Here is a 12007-nt window from a genome sequence, read left to right as displayed (position 1 = left end):
CATGCGACACCATGTCACCGCCAGGAAGTATGACACTCAACTTCGAAGCTGTCTCACCCTGGAGATTGCGTGGATCGATATTTACTTGAAATCTTACTTATTTATTGTTTTGTCACTAGTAACGTGCTAGCACAAGTCTTTTCGCGATAGTTTTAATCTTCTTCTGCGTGAAACATTGTAGTAGAAAAATAGTAGAATTATTATATGTTCAATTTTTTTAACAAACGAGTTAGTGTTATGCTCTATGTCACAGGATGACTAAATATTGACTATCGATATCGATAATAATATCACTCATGTTTAGACTTTGCTCATGTCTAGCTTTAGAGACATTCTTGACTGAGCCGGCCGCGATAACTGTAGTAGGTAGTATGACGTTCTTTTTAGAGTGTCATTGCTACTGAACTGTCAGGTTGCCTTACAGAAGAAAAGGAAACTCGTGTAAAATGACAATCTCGCATACAGATACCCAGAATCAAGAACCAAAATCAGAAGAATTGTATAAGTTCATATATTGATATTTTTTTATTGTGAGCTTACTTTTTTTAATTATGTGTAACTATTATTACAAATTATATATTTTTAAGCTTCTGGTACCTTGACTTTTGTATTTAGGACTATTGCATGGTAGGTGCACGCGGCTAGTAGCTAGTTTTATAAGATCTCCGCTTACAAATTGTATCTTTCGCGTCACTGCTTTTATTATAGTGGCATCATAATAATGTTTGATTTTGAGTTTGCATTATATTATAGGCACTAAGTAAGTATAGAAGTTAGGTTGGTCAAAACTGTCATATTGGCTGTACATTAATTTTCATCTAATCTAGTGTCCCAAATTTCAAATTTATCAATTTTCAAAATCACTCAATATGCTTGACTGAAATGTTTATATCGTAAAATCTGGGCCATATTGTCCGAAATAAAGGTCGTTACTTATTATTGTAATAGCTGGTTCAGATTTTCGATCACGAACCCATCTGGACCCGGTCATTTGAAAGGCATGGGACCACAGCCAACATATCTAATATAGATGAGATGAGCAGAACTTTGGAGGTCTATCCCCTAATACACTATAAGGATGTGCTAGCGGACAGGCCTCTACAGTTGCCAGATCCGGACAGTAATTCACATGGAGTGGGCTATGGCGTTAATAGGATGCCGCATACAGCATTACCGAGATATGGAGTGAGATAACGGACACCTACCATTCCAATTTTCCAATATCATATAAATTGTACTTTTAGTAGACGATGACATTATGCCGTTCACTAAATGGGCCGCTCAAACTATTGACCCCCGAAACAACGAGGTGTAGTATAATATAATGCTTCAAAAATATATTTCACATACTTTTATTCTGACCTAGAAAGACGTGTAATAATATGTGATATTTTTGATTGGTTCGATTGTATATCTATCTTGTCTTGAGTGGATAGAGATGAACGAAATAAATACTTGAATAATTGAGTGGTTTCGGTGTTACCAGGTTCCTTGACCCTTGATGCGTGGCTTTACTGGTACGTCCATGAGGCACATGTGCCATATGACCAGTGATGTAAATAATGGAGTTGTTCTTTCGAAAAAATAATAAACTTTATTACATACATTATAATAATTATTTTTATTCTTGAACCACATTTAGATAAACAATGAAAATTGCTACGGGGATATTATATTACCTTATCATTACTATGGCGACGTGTCAAAAGAACGCTGCACATTGCTTCGGGACAGAGAACTTGTTAATTTGCGGAACCTCATATAAATTGACAACAATATTTTTTACTTTACTTCTGCGCTACGAACCGTGCCCCACAACTACGTCCATGTGAAATATCTATACAATAAGTTTACATACACGCCCGCTCTCTTTCTCTTCGATGTAAAACAATATTTTATTATGTATGTATAGTATATGTCACACAAGCTCGACTAGCTGTCACAAATACCTACTATATAACTATTATTAGGTATTGTGTGATATATATATATATTTCATGTAGGAGGAGGGAGGTGGAGGAGGGCGTGTACTGCATGTTATTATATTATGTAGGAACGTATCACATAGATCTAACTGTGCCGCACGGTTGATAGCAGAGAAACCTAGGGCAAAATTAAATACTGTAGGTTCTAGATGCTGACTAACAGTCAAGCTCAAAAAAATTTAATTGCTAGTGGTACGGTTGGCTTGTTGATTGACTGGACAGCGGGCATATTTAACTTGTATCACAAAGTTTATACCTTTTTTTTGTTCTCAAAGTATTAGCTGAATCTAATGCCGACGTTGTTCACTAGCAGACCTGACCCCCTGATCCTGATAATTATTCTCAAACGCTGTCTAATGCGACGTACTGCATTTTACTTACCCCAAAGAAAAGATTGTATGGTAGAACTGCAACTGTCACAGGCGGAACGGCAGTGATGGGTCTGGTAATTGCAGCCTGCTCGCGTGCACAGACAGATGAGAGGAATAGAGCAACAAAATAATTAAAATAAACTGGAATTAATCAAAATACCACGCACAGGACTTATCACGCTAACGCACACGAGTAATATTTACCTCGACGTTTCGGCAACATTACAGTGGCCGTGGTCACGAGTAGACTGAAGTGTGGGGTGTCAAGTCTGCCTAGCAGCGCGAGTCCTTCGAACTACCCGCACTTGGTCATTTTTATTTGTCACCCCACACTTCAGTCTACCCGTGACCACGGCCACTGTAATGTTGCCGAAACGTCGAGGTAAATATTACTCGTGTCTAAAAATATATTGTTTCCAAAATAGTTACTTGATTTATAATGCATAATAATTGGCATGATAATTGGGATATGAATTTACTGTACCAGCGGGAAAATTACAAATTAATTATACCCACTGCCCTGTCAACCAGACTAGTTAGCCGTAGATACTACAGGCAAAGAGCGATCAAAAAGTAGCAAAGTAAAGACATTCCCTTTTTACTCTTAGTATTTGAGGACATGTAAAACTATTTGAGCATTTCCAAATAAAGTTTGTACATTTGATTTGCGACTCCTATTTGTGATAAAAATTTGCAGGTTTGTAGAGTGAACGATATTGAGTCGTAATAACATAGTCTCTCAAAATGTCCCAATTGGTTTGTATGGAAATTTCCTTTTTTGTTACCAAAACTATGGATTTGCGGTAACAAAAAAGGAACTTTCCATACAAATTAATTGGGACATTTCGGGAGACTATCTACCTGCAAATTTTTACCCAAATCGGAGTCGCAAATCAAATGTACAAACTTTTTTAGAAATGCTCATTTTAGCACTGTAGCTTGCTGTAACAAAGTACCAAACTGTTCAGCTACCTATGAGCTTGACTGCTTCGAATTAGGTTTGATGCAACATCTGTCTCCGATGATGACGTGTCAGCTAAACTGAACGTGCCCGTAGTCTGCAAGTACGACGGATTATTTGCGGTAGTTCTAGTTCCTTCACAAGACCTTGAAGAAAGAACTGCGTTATTTTTCCGCCTTTGTACCTTTGCAAGAACTGAAGATGCTACTGCGAAAGGAACAAAGGCAAAAAAATAAACGCAGTTTTTCCTTCAAGTCTTGTAAAGGAACTAATGCAAAAAAAACGCAATAGTTCCATCGCACGAACATCCAAAGGAAACACTGCCAATAATCCAGTACACACGACTACAAGCCTGCTGGATCGGAAAAAAATCCTAGCAGATAATACTTACAATAGGTAGTTATATGATACGAATCGACAACTGTTTTCGACTCGAAGGTAACAAAGGGAGTGTAGATGATTTTGGAACTGCTCGTAGTCTTCTGCTGATTGTGCCAAATCATCGGTTATGATATCCTAACAAAATCAATTTATAGAGATAAGTAGGTACAAAATTAGCACGGGATAATTTTTACCGCAATTTGATCGGCGCAAGTTATCGGCGAGTGGGTGAACTTTTGCTGTTATGTAAGTATTTCGTAAGTATTTATTTATACCTATAAAGGCAAAACATGGCCTAAAAATGCATGAGATTTGGCAAACGTATTCCTTGAGGATCGCAGAGGTGCAAGAAGTTTTTTTTTTAATTCGAATACCTACACTACAGAGTAGATTTTTTTCTTCAACGGGAGCGAAGCCGCGGGATTAAGCTAGTAATTATATATACGAACTGAGAAATCCAGATGCAGAAGCCTAGATAAACTCTTCGTCAACTCTTTTCATGGTTAGCAACTTATTAATAATTGATATTAGCAGTTTATGATTACTAATTCTCTACCAAAAGTCTTACCACAGAAATTGAGTGATGATGATGATGATAATTAGGATAGTAAACTCTGTATGGATTTTATTACCTCTTTTGATAGAAAGAGCTTACACGAAGCACTGTTACACATGCTCGTTACTGGACTGAAGCAAACGCGTTCACACTTGCTTATTACCTTTCCCCCTTCCACCCCGTCTCGAGCTTGCCACTAATAAGCATGCTCGATAGTAGCATGTCCTGTTCACACATGCTACTAGCTAGCATTTGCTCAATAGTAGCATGCTTTCTTGCTACTAAAGAGCATGTGTAACAGTGTCTTAAGGGACTTTGGCTTTACGGATGCCCTTGATAAACTTGATTGCCTGTGCATTCCTGTGCGTGTCGTACAAGATGACTAAGAGCCCTGGTGGCAGCGCTCTCTATTGCCAACTACGAATTCCAAACTCCAGCTCTGCGGCGTGGAAGGTAAGGACAAACCACCGCACTATTTTCCCAAGAAACTCGTCCTGTAGATTTGCTACCGATTTTCAACCGACGACCATGACCACTTTAGCAAGAGTAGTAACTACGAAAAGTAACTATAAATATAACCTGAATAATAGCAAGACCATCAACCAAGACAAGAAACCGTGGTCAGAATCTCGGTAATTTCTCAATTTATCGTACACATATTATGACCACTTGAAAGGCGTTTGGCTCGTATTATAATATGCGAACAGTTATCCAAGACCCTGCTTCTAATTATCAATAAAATACTTATAGATTTTATAGGTCGTAGTAAAATTTTCGAGTAAAGTACAGTTAGTACAAAATTTCGTGACTCGATAAAAAAATGTGAATATTACTCGAAGGAGTACCCGATCGGGTAGCTAAGTGTCGCAATAGACTTTCGCTAGCTGGCGCTGTCTATTTGAGTGTGTGCGTGAGCTCCTAGTGTCCGTATACGGCCGCAATCGACGTTCAAAGTAAAGCACCTCGTTTGCGGCTTTGGCGGAATATTTCATTTCGAGTGTGGGTCAAAAAATCGGTTACGCTTAGATACTCCCGCCACTAGTGTTTGGTGAAATAATTCTTCATAATTTACGAAAAAAACCTGAAAAAAGGAACTATTGATAACAGCGCCATCTAACGGGACATTGCTCATGAGCTAACCAGGAGCTCCCCTTAAGGGCCCCACACACGGTACGATTCGTCGATTTTTATCAGATCGATCGTACAGACGAATCGTACCGTATATGGGGCCCTTTAGGTTTAATTTATTTGATTATGAGACAGAGACATCATAGTTATTTGGGCAAATAAGATTTAGCAGAACTATCTACTGGTGAAATACACCGATACGTAGATTAGCTGTGAAAGTACGTTTGTGATAATACTAAGGCTGGGAATATACTTCAGATTTTTCGATAAGTACGACAGTCTTTACAGTGGCAAAACATTTTTTCAAACATATTATTATGAGTCTACATTTTACCCGAGCGAAGCCGGGTTTTCATCTAGTATATAAAAAATATGGTTTCTTTAGAAAATGTAGTCTAAATTTGTGGCACTTTTGTTTTGTTTATTGTTGTGATTGAAACTATCATCATCATCATCGACCTGTCAGTTCATTGCTGAGCTGAATGTAGGCATTTTCCATTGGCACGCCACTAAGCTTGATCTGCAAACCGAATTTGTTTTAGATTGAGACGTCACTAATGGTTTTGCTTTGATTTTCAGAGATGTACGAAGCCCTAGTTCGGCCCGGACCCGATTTGGTGATATGTGACGAAGGACATAGAATCAAAAACTCTCATTCGAACATATCATACGCTTTGAAGCAAATGAGGACCAAGCGTCGAGTCGTTCTTACTGGTAAGATTCTGTTGATATAATTATTGAATTATATTATATAGGCGTTACTTTGACGAATGGTACAGTCAGCATCAAAAGTAGCGGATCACTTTTCTACTTTGTCGTACTAGCACATTTGCCAAATTTGTATGGTGGCAAGTACGTTGCTGTAAAACGACAAAGTACAAAAGTACGCAGGCAGCTTCTTTTGATGCTGACCATATTAGGGTATGAATTCCAACGCCGGCTCTAGCCCTTGATCAAGATCGAGCGAGATTGTCTACATAGCTTCCGCGCTTTTCAAAAAGCGCATCAAATTTTATTTTGCACTGGAAACTGGAAAATGGTGCCAAGATAGCCATATCTTGCTTTTGGCGTACCAGGGTTCACTTAACCGTAGCGTAAGAAAAATCCGTTATAAACCATTTACTCCACAGGTTATCCCCTCCAAAACAACCTGCTGGAATACTGGTGCATGGTAGACTTCGTGCGACCGAACTACCTGGGCAGCAAGACAGAGTTCTGCAACATGTTCGAGCGGCCCATACAGAACGGCCAGTGTATCGATTCTACGCCGCAGGACATCCGGCTTATGAGATACCGCGCCCATGTGTTGCATTCCCTACTTGTCGGTTTCGTGCAAAGGTAAAAACATTATTTATTAAATCTCCTCCTCCCGAGGAGGACCTTCCTACGCCATTGACTTTTTCTCCCGGGTTCCCGTTGAATATTTTCGTTAAGCAACCTGGAAAGTCGAAATGACTGATAGAAGAAGGGGGGAGGGGGAAGTGTCATACACAATCTTAGCCATATTTTTCAGCCCTGTCGTTATGTAAAAACATTTATGCAATCTGGCGGGAATCAGGATACTACCGCGCCTCGTCACTGATCGAGTCAGTACGTAGTGTGATCTGCGGTGTAATCTGTGTTTCCATTTACAGGCGATCTCATGCAGTATTACAGTCAACTTTACCGCAAAAGGAAGAATACGTGCTTTTAGTGCGCATGACCCCGTTGCAGCGGAAACTATACGACAGGTTCATGAATGAAGTCGTTCGCTCAACGTCCGTGCCGAATCCCTTGAAAGCTTTCGCTATTTGCTGCAAGGTAAGTTGTATGTAGTTCTTTCTCTCTCTCTCTCTTTGTGGAAATCGGCTGAGAAAACTGATTTAGCACACCGATCACTAAACCCTCATCTTTTATCCGGGCTTGAGACCGGCGCCGCGAGACGAGCACAGGCAGAGTTGTAGTCTGCAGAGCATATAACACATAGTATTTAAACAAGCCATATTAGAAAAATCGATATGAACATCGCTACCAAGTTTGACTTGGTAAAAGAAAAGCTCTATCAAATTTCAAAGAGTACTGTTATGCAGTTTATTTATTTGAAAATCCCAACTATACTGAGCGGCAAAAAATTTGGGCCTCAAATGTATGCTAAAATAGGTAATTTCGTATATAGAGTGGGCCAAATTTTGTGCCGCTGAGTATATTATTGGTTTTTGAGATGCTTCAAATTGGCTAGCACGTCTTACCACTTCTATTTTGTTTTGAAAATGACGAGATAGTGAACAAAATTTGTTGCGGCAACTTGATCTAATCTTGCTAGGTTCAACAAAAGCTTTAATTAATAGGAAAGCTAAAGATAACTTTTTTTACAGATATGGAATCACCCCGACGTTTTGTACAACTTTTTGCGGAAGCGGAGTGAAGTTAATGCTGCAATCGAAGACGATTTAGACCTCGAAGAATTAGGAGGAGTGACAAAGGCGGGTCGAGCGCGGAACAGCAAGAACCAGCCGAGAAGAGCTGCCAAAACTAGGGTAAATAATAATGCAATGAATTAAACGTAAACTTAAATTTTATTTACATTAAGCTACGAGCTTCTCTCTTGCTCTCTTCAAACTTTTACGTACGTAATGTAATCGATTAGAGTTGCTGACAAACAAACAATACTAATTTAATATTTCCAGTCGTAACTAAACACTTTATTCACAGGGTGCACCGAAAAAGCCAGCCGCGACCATTCCTCCAAACACATCAACAGGCTCTATGATGCCGCGGCCTGATATGCCCTATGGCAATGCTCCCTACCCTCCCAATGGACCTTATGGACCCCTCAAAATTACAGACCCGACCAACCTGGTGGACAGTATCCCCCCTACAATTACCAGAACCAAGGGCCTGGCTACTACCCGCCGAACCAGAGTTATAACCAAAATTACCCCGGGAATTACTACCCTCAGCAACCTCCTTATGACAGTAACTACCCCAACCAGTACCCTCAAAACAATCCAGAGTGCAACCAAAACTACAATCAAAACTATTGGGGCAACAGCAACTATTACGGCAATTCAGGGTACTACAACAATCCTCAGTACCCCAACAACCAGCCTCCCCAGGATTACAGAGGGAATCCTCCATCCGAGTTCAATAACCCCAACAATACCCACCAAACTATAATCCACCTTCAAATGACACCCCTATTCAGGGAACTCACTGCAGCCCTACGCTAACAATCAAGATCAAGTGCCAGGCACGAGTTACGGGAGCCAGCCCCGGCCACCATATCAAGGTTCTTATCAGAACGCGCCAGGTTTCCCAGACTTCAACCCGAACGCTCCTACAGGACCGTATCCGAATAACCAAGCTCCACCGGGCGGGTACCCTAACCAGCCCTACCCGCCGCCTTATGCAGGCACCGACGCTCCGTACGGAACCAACCCACCTGCACCATACAACCAATATGAAAATAGAGCAAACTTCCCCGCATATCCCAATAATATGCCGCCCAACCAGACGCCCAAGGAAGAGGCACAAGCCGCTATAAAATCAGATCCTACCGACGCTCAAGGCTTCCAATCTAATGAAACTAAACCGAACGACGGCCCTGGTTTTCCACAGAATCAGTTCGGTAATCATCCACCGAACTATCCTGGCTATTCTAATAACGTTCCGTCAAATGTACCTGGCAGTCAGGGACAAGCTCAAATCAAAAACGAACCTAACAATACTGCTGGTTTTCTATCAGACGAAATTAAATCCGAGGCAGCGGGATCTGGGAATGCAGCACCAGCTGTGCCATACGGAAATCCAGCATTTAATTACAACCAAACGAACATGCCAGGCTTTCCCAACCAAGCGGAAAATAATGGAAACGGCAACTATCCGTTCCCCAATTATCCAGCACTTGAAACGAAACCGCCCCTCGGAAGCAATAGCTCTGGAAGCCCACTAACTTCCTGGCCTCTAGACACAATTAAGACGGAAGTTGATAAACTTAAAGCCGAAGAGAAAACTGAGAAATCTGAATCAGATGGTGAAGTCAAAATCGCTGACTTAGACACGAAGATGATTGTCAAAAACGATACCAAAAAGGGAAAACCAGAAATTTCAAGTTTAGCGAAGGATAACAAGAGCAAAGCAGGGGATAAGAAGAAAAAGCCAGCTAAATCGAATGTGATCAGGAGCGATGCATCTGAATCTGAAGAAGAAAGTGGTAAGAAAACGAAACAGAAAGGAAAAAGCAGAGAAAATAAAAAAGCGGAAAAGCCCAGACCGCGTGGCAGGCCAAAAGGGTCCAAAACAAAGAAGGACTCAAAAGCACCAAAAGAAAAAGATGATTCGGAATCTGAGGAGAGTGAGAAAGAAGAAAAATTAAACAGAGAAGAAGAATTGGCGTTAGTAAAGAAAGCTGAGGAGATGACCTATGACTGGGCAGCTGAACTTTTAAAAGACTATATACCAGGCATTATAGAGAATTCCTCTAAGATGGAACTTTTCTTTTACTTGCTGAATGAGAGCATAAAGATGGGTGACAGAATACTCCTTTTCAGCCAGAGTTTGTTCACTTTGAATCTCATTGAAGACTTTCTGGAAAGAAATTACATTCCGGGGACGAATTGCTTGTGGGAGAGAAACACTAATTATTACCGTAAGTATTATTTAAAATCAGAATATTATTGTTCTACTTAGGCTTTCGAGCTTCACTAATGATAATGACCATGATGCTTCACTAATGATTAAGGTGGACAAAAATCAGGCCAAAAAATAGAAATTGAAGAAGAAATAAATTGATTTTTGTAACCACTAGCGAAAATCCATTCACCCTTGATTTAAGGAAATATTGATAAACGTGTATTTTCTCCGCCAGGTCTGGACGGTTCCACGCACGCTTTGGAGCGCGAGAAGCTTATAAACGAGTTCAACGCGAATCCCCACATATACCTGTTCCTTGTGTCGACGCGCGCCGGTTCGCTCGGCATCAACCTGGTCGGAGCCAACCGCGTGATCGTGTTCGACGCCAGTTGGAACCCCTGCCACGACACGCAGGCTGTCTGCCGCGTTTACAGGTACTTTGTTACATACCCTGATTTGATTTGATTACAGAAATTTTTAAATTAAAAGGTGTTTTAAAATTAATCAGGGATATTGCAGTAAGTGCCCGAAGGCACTAGGACTAGAGTCTTCGACCAGTGTGTGTTGCCAGTGATGACTTATGGCGCTGAGAGGTCCTTGACCGTTGCCCTTTTAGTGAGGCTCAGAGTCACGCAACGAGCTATGCTTGTAGTTTCTTTGCGCGATAGAATCCGGAATACGGAAATTCGTCGAAGAACTAAAGTTATCGACATAGCTGGAAAAATATTCAAATTGAAGTGGCAATGGGCGGGCCACATCGCTCAAAGATAACCGTTGGGGAAGAAAAGTCCTCGTGTGGCGACCGCGAACCGGTGGACGCAGCGTTGGCAGGCCTCCCACCAGGTGGACTGACGACATCGTGAGAGTTGCGGGAAACCGGTCGATGCAAGTGGCGAGTTGTCGTTCATTGTGGCGTTCTAATGGGAAGGCCTTTGTTCAGCAGTGGACATCTTCCAGCTGATGATGATGATTGCAGTTGCAGTAGGTGGTTAGGTTAATTTGACGCAGCCCCCTGTAAATGTATGTAAAAATGTTTTAATTGTGGTTAACATAGATTGAACAATATTGTAAGCACACTGTGTCAAAGGTGTGACGACATTTTGAATCAAAAATTCTGCTGATAATGCTGTTGAAATATTGTACATTAATTTTAAAACACCTCATTGGTATTGAACAGGCCAGCTCCAGAGTCCCTTACTAAGACGCATACAGGTGATCGCTTCATAAAGCCATTTAAATTATGCCCCATTCAAATCTCACATTCATAAAGCTGCGCATAAGGTATCACAGTCAGAGTCAGTAGTCACAGTTTTTTTTTATAGAGTGGTTTTGAAACTTATTTCCGTCTGCTGCACATGTTATGCGTCGCATTATTATGGCCATCTTGTGAGCTCAATCATTTTCATCTCTCCTGTTCGGAAAGTTTAATTTTCATGGGTAGATAGCGGGTGGAATTGCGTGTTCATCTCCTTCAGTGGAAGTAACATTTTCTCCCTGTCGAGCGGGAGCAAAGTGCAACTTTTCTGTTAAGCTTTCTAAGTGGTTTTATTGCAAATGCCATTTTTTGAATTGATAATTGTAAGGCACGCCATTTTCATATGCTGGTTGTTTTTTTCAATTCTATTAAAATTATTTTATTTTTCAAAATTTCTTAATGCTCGGTGTGAAAAGTTGTATGAGCCACTCGGGAGCAAAAATTATTTTCATCTTGGGCGTTAACACTTGAATCCCTCATTACGCTTAGGATTCTACTTTAGAATCCCTCGCTACGCTCAAGATTCTATTATAGATCCTTCAACTACATTCTGGATTCAATGTACGCCCTCGCGTAAATACACCATTTTGCTCCCTTGTGACACAAATAACTATTTCATCTCTAGGGTGAAAGTACTTTTTTTTTATTAGCCACGGAGTCGAAGATCATCGAGTTACGTCAATGACACTTTTTTTTTCACGTTCCGGCATGGCCATGCTAGCTAGATGCACGTCGTGACCCAGGAGTTTATATACAATG

The 12007-nt window shown here is 40.7% G+C and overlaps 1 pseudogene; it reads left to right on the top strand.

Moving 5' to 3' along the window:
• The first annotated feature begins 5963 nt into the window (after nt 1-5963).
• LOC141433731 (uncharacterized) overlaps nt 5964-12007 on the top strand; it is a 16759-nt pseudogene continuing 10715 nt past the window's right edge.

This window comes from Choristoneura fumiferana, chromosome 12 (genome assembly GCF_025370935.1).
Source record: "Choristoneura fumiferana chromosome 12, NRCan_CFum_1, whole genome shotgun sequence".
Classification (NCBI taxonomy): Eukaryota; Metazoa; Arthropoda; class Insecta; order Lepidoptera; family Tortricidae; genus Choristoneura; species Choristoneura fumiferana.
Note: the sequence above shows the minus strand (reverse complement) of the source record. Positions and strands in the feature narration are given on the sequence as shown.